Source organism: Anomaloglossus baeobatrachus, chromosome 5 (genome assembly GCF_048569485.1).
Source record: "Anomaloglossus baeobatrachus isolate aAnoBae1 chromosome 5, aAnoBae1.hap1, whole genome shotgun sequence".
NCBI classification, from domain to species: domain Eukaryota; kingdom Metazoa; phylum Chordata; class Amphibia; order Anura; family Aromobatidae; genus Anomaloglossus; species Anomaloglossus baeobatrachus.
Window position 1 is genome coordinate 331,502,447 of NC_134357.1, and position 18,389 is coordinate 331,520,835.

An 18,389-nucleotide genomic window follows, 5' to 3' on the forward strand; every position below is an offset into this window, starting at 1 on the left:
CGGGAAAGTGGCTGTGGCCCATTACACTGCGTGGTTTATGAGGATGTGAATAAATCACCGAGATTCTTTAAGTGACAAAGTGCTTGTGTGTGTCTTGATCCCGCTGCCAGACGTGTGCCCCAAGACGTTCAGGGCCCAGGTCGTCACATTATGGTGGAGAACGCGGGCATATGGCCTGGTTGCTAGGGGCAACGCAGCCTGGTTGCTAGGGGCAACACAGCCTGGTTGCTAAGGGCAACGGCCTAGGACATATTCTTGTGGATACGGACTGCTTGCTGTGGATCGGCGGGTCCACGAAAAAATTTTTTGAAGCGGTTTGCGGTGGATTGGCGGGTCCACGAAAATTGACGGCGCACTCAAGCAGCTTGCGGTGGATCGGCAGGTCCACGAAGTTCCGGGAAAGCTGAGCGACCATGAGTGGAGCCGCAAGCCTGGACGTTATGGAGGAGCTGTACCAGTTCCTTGTGTGTGGACAGCAGGAGCTGTCAGTGCGCAGAGATGTGGCAGCAGTGGACCAGTTTGTGAATTCCCTTCTGGGGCCAGTACGGGCACAGGGTACCCAGGGAGATAAAGGGGAACGGTGTGAACTGGGATCTAAGGACACTGCAAGGAAGCCACAGAAAGCCCATAAAGGGGTGGTTGCCCATAAAGGGGTGGAGTCCCATAAAGGGGTGGTTGCCCATAAAGGGGTGGAGTCCCATAAAGGGGTGGTTGCCCATAAGGGGGTGGAGTCCCATAAAGGGGTGGTTGCCCATAAGGGGGTGGAGTCCCATAAAGGGGTGGTTGCCCATAAGGGGGTGGAGTCCCATAAAGGGGTGGTTGCCCATAAGGGGATGGAGTCCCATAAAGGGGTGGATGCCCAAAAGGGGGAGGAGTCCCAGAAAGCGGTGGTCCCCCAAAATGGTGCAGAGCATCCCAAATCCAAGGGTGAAGTGGCGCAGATGGACTGTAGCCAGGGACAACAGTGTTCATGCCACAAGTGCCCGGTTTGCGGTATAGACCACCCATCCGACGAGAAGCCACGTCTGTGTTCCGTGGAAGTGGATGGGGAATCTGTAACAGGGGTCGTAGACTCAAGGAGCTTGGTGACCCTGGTGAGGGCCACTTCTGATGTCAACTTGATTCCTGGAAGGAAGATCCACGTCAGCTGCACCCACAATAATGAGACAGAATACCCAGTATCCAGCGTGGTCATAAAGACAGCCAGGGACAGTGGTTCTCATGATGTTGGTGTAGTCTCAGATTTACTGCACCCAATTATTATAGGTTGGGACTCTAAATTATTTGTGCACTTGTGGAAGCAGGGGGACGTATCCGGTTGCTTGTGTAAGAGCCAGAACAGCCCAAAGGAAACCCTACCACATTGGGAGGTGAAAAGGGGTCCTTGTTGTGGAGTTATGTGTGGTAAGGAGGAGATAGTACCTTCTAAAATTGACTGTCCTAAGTTAGGGGTGACCAAAGAAAATGGACGGACCCAACTTGGTGACATAGGGACTAAGGGAATAACCAATAGTGTGACCGTTAAAAACGGGGTAGCTCCAGAAAGGGAGGCAGATATCTGGTTAAGTGGGGACATGATAGTCCAGGACGCCAGGGGGAGTGACGATGACTCCAGAATGGACACTGACTCTTATAAAAGGACAAGAGAGTGCAGTGAGGTACAGACAATTGAGAAGGGTAAAACGTCCTCCAGACGCCGGAGACGTAATAAGCGCCAAAAGCTTGTGCAAGGTATCCCGTCTGAGGGTGCAGAGAAAGTGAAGTACCTGGTCGAGGAAAACACATTGCCAGTAGCAACTGCTAAGGTAGAGTCAGACAGCGATGTCCTACACAAGAAAGAGGTATCAGAAACTGAACTGACACATTGTAACGACAGACATCAGCAGGGTGAAATGTCAAAAAATGAGCCAACCAAAGCAGTAATGGTGGTGTCTCCTATAGATTCCAAGCATGAAGCAGAAGGTCTGTCGGACAAGAGCACTGTGGGAGGTGAAATCCTAGAGGGTAATACAGGACAAGGAATCCTGGAGAAAGTTGGTGAAGTACAAATCCATAGAGGTCATGGTGAGCAGACCGGTAAATTACCCAGTGTTGGGGTGATGAAGGGTGAAAACGGGGCCAAAGGTCTAAGAGGAACAGAGTACCACGCTGAAGGGTGTGACACCCTTGCAGAAAAAAAGAGGACTGAATGTGACACTGCAGAGACCCGCAAGGAAGTTGAAGGTAACGCAGTGAAGACCCAAGAGACAGCTGGTGCTGCAGAAGTGAAAAGAGTCTCTGATGAGGTGAAGTCTGGACCAGAGGTCTTATCATGAACTGATAGCCTGAGTGACCTGCCTGGTAAGACCAAGATGGAAGACATAGAGATTGTCTTGGTTAAGAAGAGTAGCAAACCCAAAGGCTCTGAGGCTGGAGCTGAACCGGAAGAGTGTGTAACTCAAGAGGTGGAGCCGTGCATGAGAGAAAAAGATAGATGCAAGAGACCAAAGGAATGGTCTAATTTCCTTGAAGGTCAAGAAACCGGTCCATTCTTTAAGTGCATGGTAGATGTGCCCGAAGACCTAAGAAAAGCCTGTGCCCATAAGTCGATGCATGAGACGTTTAAGAAGGCTGTAGGGGCCTGTGAAGTGTACTTTGCCCCAGAGACTTGTCGGTTGGTGGTGTGCTCTGCCAGTAATGTCACAAAGAAGCGGGTGGCTATCCTGAGTGACATGCACCTGCAGTGTCTTCGCACGAAATGGCTCATCTCGGCACAGATGGAAGAAGACACCAGACGCTTGGAGTGTATGAAGCAGCTCACTGCAGAATTTCAGGAAGTTGTGGTGGTGAAGAAATCATTAATTGGGCTCGCATTAAGAGCGCTGAAAAGTAACATTCAGCAAGCCAGGAAGGTTCCAGGTATTACAGCGATTGAATTAGAAGAGCACAGTGGAACATTCCAAATCTATGGGAAAACTGAAGAAGCAGTGAAAACAGCTCGAAGGCTGTTGGACTTTGTGGAAGAGGTCACACAAGTGCCCAGAGAACTTGTCAAGAAACTGATTGGCAGAAATGGAAGAGTCATGCAGGAGATGGTTGATACATCCGGTGTGACGAGAGTAAGACTTAAGGTTTATCATAAAGCCAGGTTACCCTGTGAAGTTGGTATGGTTCCATGTGTCATGGCGGGAACAAAGGAGTGTGTTGAAAACGTACGAGTTCTCCTAGAATACCGCCTGGGATACCTGGAAGAACTAAAGCAAATGGATCTTGAAAGACAGAAGATTGCAGAGACACTTTGTCAAGTGAGTTTGAGGTCACGACCGCTTTCGGGCCAGGGCCCAGAGAAGAAGTGTGGTCCACCTGATGAACGTGTTGCCTTCACTGGCAAGGGAAGTAGGTTCTGTAGGGAAAGGAGCCTAGGTCATAGAAGACCTACCTATAAATCAGGCTATGGCACAGACTCTGAAGGGTCCAAGCCCTCTAAAACAAAATCTGAAAGAAAAGATGGAGGGAGTGACTGGTCCATAGCCAAAAGTGGTGGTGGGAAAAGGCGGAGATGGAAAGGTGACCTAAGACGTCATAAGAGAAGAGGCCATAGTAGATTGGCAAACAGAGAGTGTGCAGGGTCTAGTTGTGGGAGATCTCCTGTCGGCTCGGTTGTGAGGTACCTGGACAAGAGCCCCTCTAGTGGACTGGTTAGCGCAGAGTCAGGCCGCACGGTAGTTTTGACTGATGGGGTGTCTCACTACCACACTGACCGTTGGAGACAGTTATGGAACGATATGTCGGACCGGCGGACGTGTCTGAGAAGAGGGTTCACTGAGGAGGGTTTGGTGACAGTGGCGGATGGTCGGTCAGGAGCAGAAACTCCAAGTTTTCGTAGAGGGCCCATTCGACTGGTAGGGTATGGTTTCCCTAATGCCCTGTCTCAGGGTCACTGTAGGTTGTCGAGTGTTCCACCCTACAAGTTGGAACAGAGGGGGGGGATATGTAAGGATGCACTGTGGTAGATGGCCGGTATGTGTCACAGAGGGGGAAATCCTCTGTGATCTGAACCTGGAATGTTTCTCTGGGACTTGTAGTTCCATGAGGAATGTTGTACACATTCAGGGCTGGGTTCATGGGATGGTCAGAAGTGATGGGCGGGACTGACCATCCACATACCTCCCATACGTAGGTGTGTCTCATGGGATTTAATGGAGCTGTCGTTTGTCACATGATCTCTGTGTGCTGGTGGGAGCCATCTTGGTTGGAGCACATGTGCAGGAGATCCTGTGCATACAGAGCTAGTGAGGGCTCTGAAATGTCAGGGAGCTGCAGAATCCACTGAGGCTTTGAGGAATTGGAATGTGTCCATGGGCCGGGATGTTGAGCCCAGTGTGAGAGTCTCCCTGGACTGGATGGAGGCAGACTGACAGCCTGCAAACCTACTGGCAGGTAACACCCCAGAAAGGGGACTATACTGGCTGATGCCAGAGAATGAACTGTATGAACAATCAGCAGTTTAAACAGACAGTGAGACATTGTCCTGCGGGAAAGTGGCTGTGGCCCATTACACTGCGTGGTTTATGAGGATGTGAATAAATCACCGAGATTCTTTAAGTGACAAAGTGCTTGTGTGTGTCTTGATCCCGCTGCCAGACGTGTGCCCCAAGACGTTCAGGGCCCAGGTCGTCACAATACCTATATTGCTTGTACTGTATATAATTTTGCATGTGTATATACTGTATAGTATATGTGCCTGTGTATGTTCCTGTAAATATGTGCATGTGTCTGTGTATACAGTGTGTCCACCCATATCCTGTCCTGCCCAAGGTTTCAATTCGTATTGAATTGATGATGCCCTACAACTTTGTAATACACTTTTTTTTTCTCTATCACGTTCAGTTTTCGAGATAAAAATGCTAACTCCGTTGTTTTCCACCAGGTGGCGCTATAGGTGGTTTCATTGCATAGCGCATGGCTACTTTACTATACCTAGACACCACTTCTATGCCTATAGTTGCCTCCGTTCTCAAGTTAATGGCAGTGGACAGGATATGGGTGGACACACTGTATAATATATGTGTGTATGTAAATAAATACGGTGTGTATGTGCCTGTGTGTACATACCATAATATTTGTGCCTGTGAATGTTCCTGTATATATGTGTACGTGCCTCTGTGTATATTTAGTATATATTCTTGTGCATGTGTGAATACAGTATATGTATTTGTGCCTGTGTGTGTATATATATATATATATATATACATTTTCTGTTGTAATTTTTTTAAGCTCTTAAGGCCACTTTACACACAGCGACATCGCTAGCAATGTCGCTGGTGAAAGCACCCACCCCTGTCGGTTGTGCATCACGGGCAAATCGCTGCCTGTGGCGCACAACATCACTAACACCCGTCACACATACTTACCTTCCTAGTGACATTGCTGTGGCCGGCAAACCGCCTCCTTTGTAAGGGGGCGGTTCGAGCGGCGTCACTAAGTGGCCGCCCAATAGAAGCGGAGGGGCAGAGATGAGCGGCCGTAACATCCCGCCCACCTCCTTCCTTCCTCATTGTCGGCGGCCGCAGGAACGACGAACAACCTGCATCCTGCAACAGCAACGATATCTGGGATTAGAACGACGTGTAAATGATCAACGATTAGGTGAGTAATTTTGATCATTAGCGGTTGTTCGTGCGTTTCACATGCAGTGACGTCGCTAACGAGGCCGGATTTGCGGCACGAATTCCGTGACGCCAACGACTTCTCGTTAACGATGTCGTTGTGTGTAAAGCCCCCTTTAGTCTTGTGTTAGGGAAAAACAATATATTCAGGGTTGCTTTCCTCCTCAGGAAGAGCAATTCCTCTTTGCTACTGCTCTGGTCTGTTTACTGCTGTGATGTCATGACTAAAATACGTGACTGCTAGAGTCCATCACTGAGCTCAGCCGTCACGCCAAGGTAGTGGGCGTCAGTTGCAGAGCCCTGAAACAGGTAAGTTCTCCATGAGCTGAAAACAATCGCCGGGGGTGGTGGGGAGGCCCGCTGACCCCTGTCTTCTGCCACGTCAGAATGTGCACATCCAGCTGAAGTGCATCGCCACTCAGAGAGGATGCCATGAGTCGTGAGAGCCGGGGTAGGTGAGTAATATGTTTTTCTTTTCTTTTTGTGGCACAGAAATATGCCAGGAAGGGGTCATATATACTAGGAGGACGACATACAGTTAGGTCCAGAAATATTTGGACAGTGACACAAGTTTTGTTATTTTAGCTGTTTACAAAAACATGTTCAGAAATTCAGCCCATATTATATATATAATTGTAAGTGCACACTCCCAGCTGCAATATGAGAGTTTTCACATCCAAATCGGAGAAAGGGTTTAGGAATCATAGCTCTGTAATGCATAGCCTCCTCTTTTTAAAGAGACCAAAAGTAATTGGACAAGGGACTCTAAGGGCTGCAATTAACTCTGAAGGCGTCTCCCTCGTTAACCTGTAATCAATGAAGTTAAAAGGTCTGGGGTTGATTACAGGTGTGTGGTTTTGCATTTGGAAGCTGTTGCTGTGACCAGACAACATGCGGTCTAAGGAACTCTCAATTGAGGTGAAGCAGAACATCCTGAGGCTGAAAAAAAAGAAAAAATCCATCAGAGAGATAGCAGACATGCTTGGAGTAGCAAAATCAACATTCTGAGAAAAAAGGATTTGACTGGTGAGCTTGGGAACTCAAAAAGGCCTGGGTGTCCACGGATGACAAAAGCGGTGGATGATCGCCGCATACTTTCTTTGGTGAAGAAGAACCCGTTCACAACATCAACTGAAGTCCAGAACACTCTCAGTGAAGTAGGTGTATCTGTCTCTAAGTCAACAGTAAAGAGAAGACTCCATGAAAGTAAATACAAAGGGTTCACATCTAGATGCAAACCATTCATCAATTCCAAAAATAGACAGGCCAGAGTTAAATTTGCTGAAAAACACCTCATGAAGCCAGCTCAGTTCTGGAAAAGTATTCTATGGACAGATGAGACAAAGATCAACCTGTACCAGAATGATGGGAAGAAAAAAGTTTGGAGAAGAAAGGGAACGGCACATGATCCAAGGCACACCACATCCTCTGTAAAACATGGTGGAGGCAACGTGATGGCATGGGCATGCATGGCTTTCAATGGCACTGGGTCACTTGTGTTTATTGATGACATAACAGCAGACAAGAGTAGCCGGATGAATTCTGAAGTGTACAGGGATATACTTTCAGCCCAGATTCAGCCAAATGCCGCAAAGTTGATCGGACGGTGCTTCATAATACAGATGGACAATGACCCCAAGCATACAGCCAAAGCTACCCAGGAGTTCATGAGTGCAAAAAAGTGGAACATTCTGCAATGGCCAAGTCAATCACCAGATCTTAACCCAATTGAGCATGCATTTCACTTGCTCAAATCCAGACTTAGGACGGAAAGACCCACAAACAAGCAAGACCTGAAGGCTGCGGCTCTAAAGGCCTGGCAAAGCATTAAGAAGGAGGAAACCCAGCGTTTGGTGATGTCCATGGGTTCCAGACTTAAGGCAGTGATTGCCTCCAAAGGATTCGCAACAAAATATTGAAAATAAAAATATTTTGTTTGGGTTTGGTTTATTTGTCCAATTACTTTTGACCTCCTAAAATGTGGAGTGTTTGTAATGAAATGTGTACAATTCCTACAATTTCTATCAGATATTTTTGTTCAAACCTTCAAATTAAACGTTACAATCTGCACTTGAATTCTGTTGTAGAGGTTTCATTTCAAATCCAATGTGGTGGCATGCAGAGCCCAACTCGCGAAAATTGTGTCACTGTCCAAATATTTCTGGACCTAACTGTATATACCAGGAAGGGGACAGATCCCAGGAGGGGGATATGCATACCAGGAGGTGCACAGGATGGGACTTACATAACAGGATGGGGACATATATACCAGGAGAGGTCCAGGATGGGGGCATATATATCAGTAGGATGACATATATGCTAGGAAGGACACAAATAAAGCAAATTATACAGAGAAGTGTATTGTAGAGATTTTATACAGAGGAGCAGTATGTGTGGGAGAGATATACAGAGGCAGTGTGTGGGGCGATATTATACAGTAGAGCAGTGTGTGGGGGATATTATGTGTGAGGGGGATATTATACAGAGGAGAAGTGTGGAAAGTGTGACGGGTCCTTTTCCCATATCACACAATCAACAGAGCGAGAGATGGTGTAACAATCCAAAGAACATTTATTCCAAGCAAATCAAATGGTGCATAACATAATCCACCATACAGAGGGTAAAAAATAGTCCAGAAACATGTATATAGTCCAGTAAGCGATAAATGTCCAGGTCTCTCTGGGGAGCCACAGCTACTGCCCCAGAGGGTGACTCGTCCTGCCTCTCTTGAAGTTCTCAATCAGACTGACTCATTCTTCAGGTAGCAGAGAGTTTAGGTGGATCCCAGACCCCCCTCCCCCAGACCTAGGGACAGGAACACTTCGGGGGTTATTACCTACAGACAATACAATGTACACACAAGCAATACAGAAAATGGACAGTGAACCATGCCTAAAATACAAACCTACACAACATGATACCCAACCCCCATATTCCACCATCACAGAGAGATATTATACACAGGAGCAAAGTGTTTGTGGAATATATACAGAGGGGCAGTGTGTGGGGGGGAATATTATACAGAGGATCAGTGTGTGTGGGGGTATATTATACAGAGAGGTAGTGTGTGTGGGAGAATATTATACAGAGGAGCAGTGTGTGGGGGATATTATAGAGAGGTGCAGTGTGTGTGTTTGTGTGTGTGTGTGTGTGTGTGTGTGTGTGTGTGTGTGTGTGTGTGTGTGTGTGTGGGAAAATTATACAGAGGGGATGTGTGTGTCAGGGGGATATTATACAGTGGAGAAGTGTGTGTGGAGAGATATTATACAGAGGAGCAATGTGTGTGTGGAACATTATACAGAGGGGCAGTGTGTGTGGAGGAATGTTATACAGAAGAGCAGTGTGTGTGGGGGTATATTATACAGAGAGGCTGTGTGTCTAGGAGTTATTATACATGGGTCAGTGTGGTAGAGATATTTTGGAGAGGAGCGGTGTAGTGGGTGTATTTTGGAGAGGGGTGGTGTAGGGGGTATATTAATCATCTGAGGGAAATACCTCATTTTCTGAAACAATTTCAAGGGTGCAAACACTTTTGGCCATGACTTTGTTTGACTATCTATATAATATATTTGTATATACTGTATATATTACAGTATATATATGTGACACACACACAGTTTTCCAAGAGTGGCGATAAGACTGTGGAAGGTTTGAGGAGTGGAGGAGGAGCTAGGGTGGAGGCTGGGAGGTGTCTCAAGGGGGCCCAAAAATTTTGCCAGTGTGGGGCCCTGAAATTCCTAGTGGCGGCCCTGAGAATCACAGCCTCCAAAACACACACATTATGAAGACATAAGATGCACCCAAAAACATCTCAAAGATTGGGTGACTGGTTCAGGTAGCCTTTATCCATCCCCCATTTCTCTGAGATGGCTGGATTGTCATTGTAAATAAGCACTTGTACCTTGTCCCGCCACCCCACCTCATTGTAGGTTGTAAGCCCTCTTGAGCAGGGTTGTCTTTTTAACTATAATTATTGTATTTTCTATAACTGTTACTTGTATGCATATGAACCTCCTGAATTGTAAAGTGCTGCAGAATATGTTGGCGCTATAGAAATAAAGATTTATTATTATTATATGAGGAACTTAGGTACTATCTGAGGTTCATGTTGTGGGAGAATTCTCAATGGCTTGAGCTGGAAGAGACTTTTTTTTTGTTCATGTTATCACTTTAAAAATGGCCTGATGATAAAAAGTGGAGTTTTTCTATTGCAATTTCAGCACGTTGGTACCCAGTAATGGCATCAAAGGGGCCAATGGGCACTGGAATGGACGTCCTATCAGCCCTGCAACTTTTAAATGCCACTGTTTAAAAATTGACAGCAACATTGACATGATTAAACAGGTTATGGAAGTCAGCACCTATCTTGTATGGAACAGGCTCATGTTAGGAAATTAAACAGTTAAAAGTTATAGTAACATGTATTTTTAAGAGATGTTCTCATGACAGGTACAAAAAAAGTGTTTATAGATCTCAACTTATCAAACACCTGTTTCTGGGATAGAGATGGAATGTGACTGCTACCTGGGATTAGTCCACGACTTGTGTTATTAACACCAGTGGGTTAGATAAGCAGGCGTATTTAGGAAAGACAGTTGAAGACAGCGTTGTCGCTTCAAGTATCTTTTGCATGATAGCAAACATTTTGAGAACTTAACTATACAAATAGATTTTAACCAATAAGAAACAGACAAGTGTATCTGAGTGACTCTATTGTATTCTAATCGTACCCGCCCCCGTCTTTTGTGCGTCACAGGCAATTAGTTGCCCGTGGCGCACAAAGTCGTTAAACCCCCGTCACACGTACTTACCTGCTGAGCGACCTCGCTGTGGGCGGCGAACATCCACTTCCTGAAGGGGGTGGGACGTTCGGCGTCACAGCGATCTCACACTGCCGCCGGCCAATAGAAGCGGAGGGGTGGGGATTAGCGGGACGTAAACATCCCGCCCACCTTCTTCCTTCAGCATTGCCAGCGGCCGCAGGTAAGCTGAGTTCATCGTTCCCGGGGTGTCGCACGGAGCGATGTGTGCTACCCCGGGTACGATGAACAACCGGCGCAAAGAAGAATAAACGATTTTAAAAGAAGTTATAAACATGCTAACCTTTTTATTTGCTACTGACAAAATTAATTTACTAAAATAAAATAAAACATTCTGTGAAGATTTCCTCTAAACAAGGAATACACAATGGTACATGCATGGAGCCAGCTAGGGGTGCAACCGGCTACAAGTAAACAGTCATTATGGGGGAACTGCACAATCTCAGCCTGGCGGGGTTTTGTGTTTCATACAAGAAGCGCTAATCCTCATCTGAACCGTTCCAATGGAAAGCCACCGTCATGTTCCCGGAGTATAAGCCAATATCTTAAGTAATCATCACAAGGGATGATTTTACAGACTGAAAAAACATACACATTTTTTATCTTGTATGCCAATTAGGAGAAGTATTTCATTCAAAGGTGAAGGGTCGAGTTCTAGTTAGGGTGAATTCTGAAAACTTTGGCAGTGTATGTCTGGTATATGTCCTGGCATAGCCTCCATGTATCAATAGGGCTCCATTGATTCAAAGAGGGCAGAATGATTGTATTTATCGCATAGAATAGTGTAGTCAAATACGCCATTTTCTATATAAGCAAAAAATGTCTTATGGGTTTTTTTTAAGATTTAAGTCTATGGGCAGAAAATGTCACTAAATGCTTGCATGAAAGGTTTCTTTCATAAGTATGGTAGTAGCGCCAACATATTCATTACTTTACAGACAATGCCATCACTACCCCATTTTCCCTATGTCTTTGGCGTGCCCAGAGGAACTCAAGCAAACATTGAGAACATAGATATTCTACATAGATATTGTCCTTGTAGGGGCTGTGAAACCTCAACATCAGCCCTCCAAAGAAATAGTGTTAACCACTGAACCACCATGTTTCACACCATATAATCATTCCAATAATACATATGCATGTTCCACCAAGTTCCTCAAGTGGCTTTTGGAAGATGAAGACCCAAGGCAAGTCATTCCACATTTATAGCGACACTGCGACCAGTAGGACCAACCCAAAAGCCATGCCACATATGCCGAAACATCGTTCAGCGATATATTGTTTGACCAAGGCGGTCGTGTGGATGTTGTTCGTCGTTAGCAGGGTGTCAAACGTACCAATATGTCTGCTGCGTTCCAAACGACGAACAATATTTTGAAACTGAACGACGTGGCAACGATCAACGATTTTCAACCTATTTACGATTGTTCGGAGTCGCACGTAGGTGTCACACGCAACGACATCGCTAATGATGACGGAAGTGCGTCACGGAAACCGTGACCCCGACAACATATCGTCAGATAAATCGTAGCATCTAACGCCGCCTTTACACAAGGTACACAATATTTCCTCCTTTTTAATATTTCTTCATTTTTTTGCTCTGTATCTATAATTTCTTCTATACAGCTGTATCATTCACCGACGGTACGCCAGAAACTGACAGATCAATTTTCATTATGGTATCATTGTATCATCATACTCCCTCACGCGTATCCACTACTACTATATAATATCTTAATTATTTCATTTTTTTCTATTAGGCACACGTTGGCACATGTACTATATCAACCACAGCTACCTATATAGCCTACGGCTTATTGCATTGTCTTCGTTTGCCCTATAAACAATTGGTAAGTTTTGTACATTCCGCTGTTTCTCCTCTTGTTGTCAATTATTCAATTTGTCATGATATGAAATTTATTACGTGTGTCTGTTTCCTATTTTGCCTATTGCATTATATATAGGCATATATACTAAGCCCAAAGACTGCTGTCTTACATCTTGTATGTTCAGCCTGATCTGACCTTTGATCATTTTTGTACATACAGTGGAACCTTGGTTTACGAGAACAATCCGTTCTGGGAGCGTGCTTGTAAACCAAGTTACTCGTCTAGCAAAGCAAGATTTCCCATAGGAAATAATTGAAACTCAGACAATTTATTCCGCAACGTGTGCAATGTCTCATCCTGGTCTCCTATTGTGCCATTCCACACACGCACAAACACACACAAGCACACACAAATAAACATACACACATATTATGCTCACCTTACCCTCCTTTCCCTCAGTGGCCTCCTGGTTCTTGTAGTTTGCAGGTATGTGTATCCGGCAACCATCGCGACGATGCAGCAGTTTCCGCTGTCAGCGTCAATGTCATATGCAGGAGCCTCTTGCCTCTTATTAGCCAGCGCGCTGACGTCAAAGGCATCAGCAACTTTCCTCTGATTGGTCAGCGCGCTGCCTTTGAGAAGCGCTGACAGCGGAAGCTCCTGCATCGTCGCAATGGTTACTGGATGTGTGACGCCCTGGCAAAACCAGGGTGTCACAGACCTACAGAAATCCAGCAAAGTGCAGGTCATTCTCCTCCTTGGTAACCTGATCCCACACCAGTGTAGCAGGACAGACACACCCCTCCCCCCAGTGTAAGAGCTAAACTGAGCAGCAGGGGAGGGGCTGGGGCAGAGTGAGTTTGGAGTGTGAAGAGAGTAGACCAGGGGAGGATAGCTCCTGGCTGCTGTGAGGAAGGGGCCCGAGGTAGCCGGGGCAGGGTGGTGGCCCGCCGGTACCCAGGTAAGACCCAGATCACGGCAGGGGAGTGGGCTCCCCGTTCCCGACTGAGGAGAGAGAGTGGAGAACAAGAGAGGAGAAAGAGACATCTGGCTGCAGGGCAAAAACAGGGGTCTGCTGCACCGTGAGTGGGATCCAAACACCATCCGTACTGAAGGCTGCGGACACCGGCAATTCCTAGTTTACCAGTGACTCTGTGTGAAATACTTGTGAGTACGTCCGTGCCCTCAGGCACTGCACCGCAGCACTGCACCCTACTCCATGCCTATCCCCCATCGGGCCCCGGGACACACCACCCCTACCCACGGAGGGGTCAACACCTTAAGCTGCTCCCCGCCATCGCTTCCGGGATCCCCAGTCACCAGCAGCGGTGGTGCCCACCATCACCACAACCCGTGAATGGCGTCACGGACAATCCCCTTTTACAATAACCCCTTTTTACAGTGGAGCCTGGGATCACAGACCGGGTCACACCACCGTGATACTTACTGAAGTGACCCTTGGCCCGGATCTGAGTACCCCTATCCCTGGGCGACACAGATGCACATACTGTACCTGCGGACTACAAGAACCAGGAGGCCGCCGAGGGAATGGAGGGTGAGGTGAGCATAATATGTGTGTGTGCGTGCGTGTTTGTGCGTTTTTGTGTGTGTTTATGGGTGTTTGTGCGGACTGCAATAGCGGGTCAGAGCGCTGTGAAAGTACGGATCCAGAAGTGTGTGCGGTGAGTATTTGCTCGTACAGCAAAGATTGTTCATAAACCGAGTTACAAATTCACAACATGCTTTGCTCGTATAGTGAAATACTCGCACACCAAATTACTCGTAAACCGAGGTTTCACTGTATCTGTATATTTAATACACCGTGTGATAACTTGTTTATTAACACTTTTTTGTACCATTGTATTCACATGCAGACATGTTTATCTTGGAAAGGGCTACTTGCCGTAACGTTAATTGAACAACATGTCCCACAATTATTTTTCTGCTTGAACACATAAATAAAAAAGCACCTTTGGAAGGAAAAATTCCTTCTCAAGTTTCGATTTTTTCTTATTGAGTGCCAAAGTCTAACTTTGAACTTTGTACATTCCCTTTTGACTTCTGAGCACCAAGCATTTTGTTAGTGAGCCAGACCTACCCCTCTCTGTTACTAAAACATGAAGGATAATCACTAGGGGGGAAAAAATGTAGCACCTAGGTGCATCCTTATAATCCAAAAACTCTCCCACAATATCTAGTTTTGTCTTGCAACATAAAACCTGTCCTCTCTTAGCATAACACCTCTTATCATTCCATGCACTGGATTCAATTAGTTATCACAAAGTTTAATGTCAAGCAGTTTTCATTGTACTGTATCTGGAACGCGGGAGATTAATGACTGAGATAAATTCTCGCTGTGCAGCACAAACCGAGCTCCAGTCTTCTCCATTACCCTCTGATTTTTACTTTTATTCTCTTTTCAATTTGTTCCATTTTTCATTCCCGGTGACAAGAAGTTTTTATGACTGAAAAAGAAAATGACCCAAGGCAAATGTTTAATTATCGGCCCTTTCTACAAACATAGACACTGCTTGGAATAGATTTCATATAGTCTGCAATGTGGTGTGATGAATGGGAATACCGCCCTGTGACACATAAATCCTTGTAGGAATGAAATGACTGCCTGTAGGTGAGAGTCATCCATAGACCAAGGTGTGGTCCTGATTCACCTCAAGTCCTCTCAAAATAAATAAGAAAGTCCTACAAGCCGTGTGTCAATAATTTACAGAGAATAGCAAGTAGCGGCATATTCTGGAATCCTATGCAACGTAACGGTTCCATTATAAAGACATTTTAGGCAGTTTTTAACCCCTTAAGGCCACTTTACATGCAGCGACATAGCTAGTGATGTCGCTGCCGATCGCACCTGCCCCCGTCGTTTGTGCGTCACGGGCAAATCGCTACCCATGGCGCACAATATCGCTAATATCCGTCACACGGAGTTACCTTCCAAGCGACATCGCTGTGGCCGGCGAACAGCCTATTTTCTAAAGGGGCGGTTCATGCAGCGTCACAGTGACGTCACATGGCAGGCGTCCAATAGAAGCGGAGGGGTGGAGAGCAGCCGCATGAAAGACACGCCCACCTCGTTGCCAGAGGATGCAGGTACGGTGTTGTTCGTCGTTCCTGGGGTGTCACACGTGGCGATGTGTGCTGCCTCAGGAACAATGAACAACCTGCGTCCAAAAGCAGCAACGACATTTGGTAAATGGACGACGTGTCAACAATCAACGATTTGGTAAGTATTTTGCATCGTTAGCGTTCGCTCGTACATGTCACACGCAACGACGTTGCTAACGAGGCCGGATGTGCGTCACGAATTCTGTGACCCCAGCGATATCTCGTTAGCAGCCTTTAGGCTGTGTGACCACAAGGGGTTTTGGTGAGTTTTTGATGCTGCGTATTTCTTTGTACAATCAGGAGCGTGGCCCACCTTTGTGAACTAGGCATTTATCTATATTGCTTCCCATGGACAGGTGTCTAAACAGTTGGGACCCCTGTCCTGCTCTGCCCTTATTCACATTGAGGTTGCAAACATAAAGTAAGGTTTTAACCCTTTCACATCCTTGGGCGTGCTGGTACGTCATAGGTCATGTCCCTGCCTTTCATGCTGGCCACACTCCAGCCCGCATCTTTCCTTGCAATTGTTGGCTGATCTAATAAGCCAACATGTGCCTCTAACAGCCAAATCCACACGTGGCTGTTAACCAGTTAACTCCCCCTGACAGCTGTATATAACATGCGCCGGCAGACAGTGCGCCATTCCCAGCTCTCATGACGTAATTGTGGAGCGCCGACGGTTTGTCAAGATAGCCGGGGGTCAGCTGATGACCCTTGTGTCTGTCATGACGCTCTTCCTGTGAATGCTGGCTGCGAGCTGACATTCACAGGAGATCATGATGTCTGCTGTAAAGACCAGTACTGATGCACCGCTTTGTACAGCATACACGATCGGATGATCGCAGCTTCAAGTCCCCTAAGGGGGCTAGCACATACAATAAACAGTTTAAAAAAAGAAGTTTTTTCAAAATATGATAAAAAAAAATACAGTCCAGATCACTCATTGGAAAAAAAAAATACCGTATCTTTGGATTGTAAGACACTTTTCCTACCAAAAATTTGGGAGGAAAATGAGGCGTGCGTATTACAATCTGAATGTAGCTTACTGGGAGGTGGAGGATGGGCGCTGTGCTGGCGGCGGGGGCTGTGCTGGCAGGAGACCCATGCTGAGGGTGGGGGCCCATGCTGGTGGTGGGGGCCCATGCTGGCGTTGGGGGCCCAGCTGGCTGTGTGGAGCAGGGCTGTGTGGCGGATGTCACAGATGCTCTGTCGGTGGTGCGGCCCTCAAAGAAATGGCACCCAGAGTCGGCGCAAGCGCAGGTGGAATTCTCGGTTCAAGATCTCACCTGCGCATGCGCTGCCTCTGGCCCATTCTCCCAGCAGCGGACTTAAGGAAAATGGCGCCCGGAGGTGGCGCCTGTGCAGATGAGATATTGGTTTGTCATTGAGCCGAGAGCTCAATCTGCGCACATGCCACCTCCAGGCACCATTTCTTTGAAGCCTGCACCGCCGACAGACCATCTGGGAGTAGGACACCTGCCGCACCTCCCTGTTCTGCGCGGCCCCCACAGCCAGGACAGATTCCACAGCCATGACAGCCCTTGCAGCCAGCATGTGGCAGCCATAGCACTTGCAGCATCGACCTATTCCAACACCGTCTCTGACTCCTGTGATCCCACTCTACCACAGCTGGCGACCCCCCTCCCTTTTTTTTACCTTTTTTTTCTCTAAATTTAAGGTGCATCTTATAGAACAAAAAGTATGGTACACATATTTGCATATTTGATATCGCCAAGTTCAGAAATGTCCGATCTACCAAAAAATATAATAAACTAATCTGATTGGTAAACCGCACAACTAAATTGAAAACGCCAGAATTAAGGTTTTTTTGGCTGCTGCAACATTGCAATAAAAAAAGTAAGAAGTGATCAAAACATTATATCTACCTCAACAATAGTATCAGTAAAAACGTCAGCTCAGGGCGCAAAAAGTAAGCCCTCACGCAGCCCCAGATCCCGAAAAATAAAAATGTTACAGTTATCGGGGAATGGCACCAAAAGCAACATATTCATTTTTTTTACAAATTTCTGAATTTTTTTTCGCAGCACTTAAATAAAAAACAAAACTATACATGTTTGGTATCTACGTACTCATGCTCACCTGGAGAATCATACTGCAAGGTCAGTTTTACCATATAGTGAACATGGTGCATAAAAAACTGAAAAACTATTGTGGAATTGCATCTGAATTGTGGTCTGTGGGTCAGTATCGCGGTGTAAAAATAAATAAATAAAATATTTGGCATAGGGTCCCCTCATATTATGATACCCAGCACAGATAAAGCCTACGGCTATAGGCTGCAGCCCCCAGTCATGCGTTTGTCTTGGCTGTGTACCAAAATAAGAGGAACCGCATGCGGCTTTTTAAATAAAATTTATTTAAATAAATAATTTTAAAAAACGGCGTGCAGTCCCCGACAATTTTGATACTCAGCAATGATAAAGTCCAACAGCTGGGGGCTGATATTCTAAGGCAGGGGAGTCCCATGGTTATTGGGACCTCCCCAGGCTAAAAATAGCAGTCTGCAGCTTCCCCGGAATTGTTACATCTATTAGATGCGACAATCCCGGCGCTTTACCTGGCTCTTCTCGATTGCCCTGTTGCAGTAGCAATCAGGGTAATACTGGTTAATCACAGTGCACAACTGTCATCAAGCCCAGAATTAGCAATGGGTAGGGGTCTATGAGACCCCCCCATCACTAATCCTACAAGTAAAAAGAAATAAACACAGAGAAAAATCCTTTATTTGAAATAATACAGCACCCTCTTTTCCCTCTTTATTAACTCAAAAAGACCCTTGAAATTCCGTCATAATCCACACGACATCTTACAATGGTTCTGGCTTTGCTACATCCGAGCCTAGAGAGACTGAAAACATGTCCGATCTCTCCAGGCTCCGGGAAACAGTGACAAGGGGAACCCGGCTGGCAGCAGTAATGCTACTCAGGTCACCGGAGGTCATACCCGGCCAG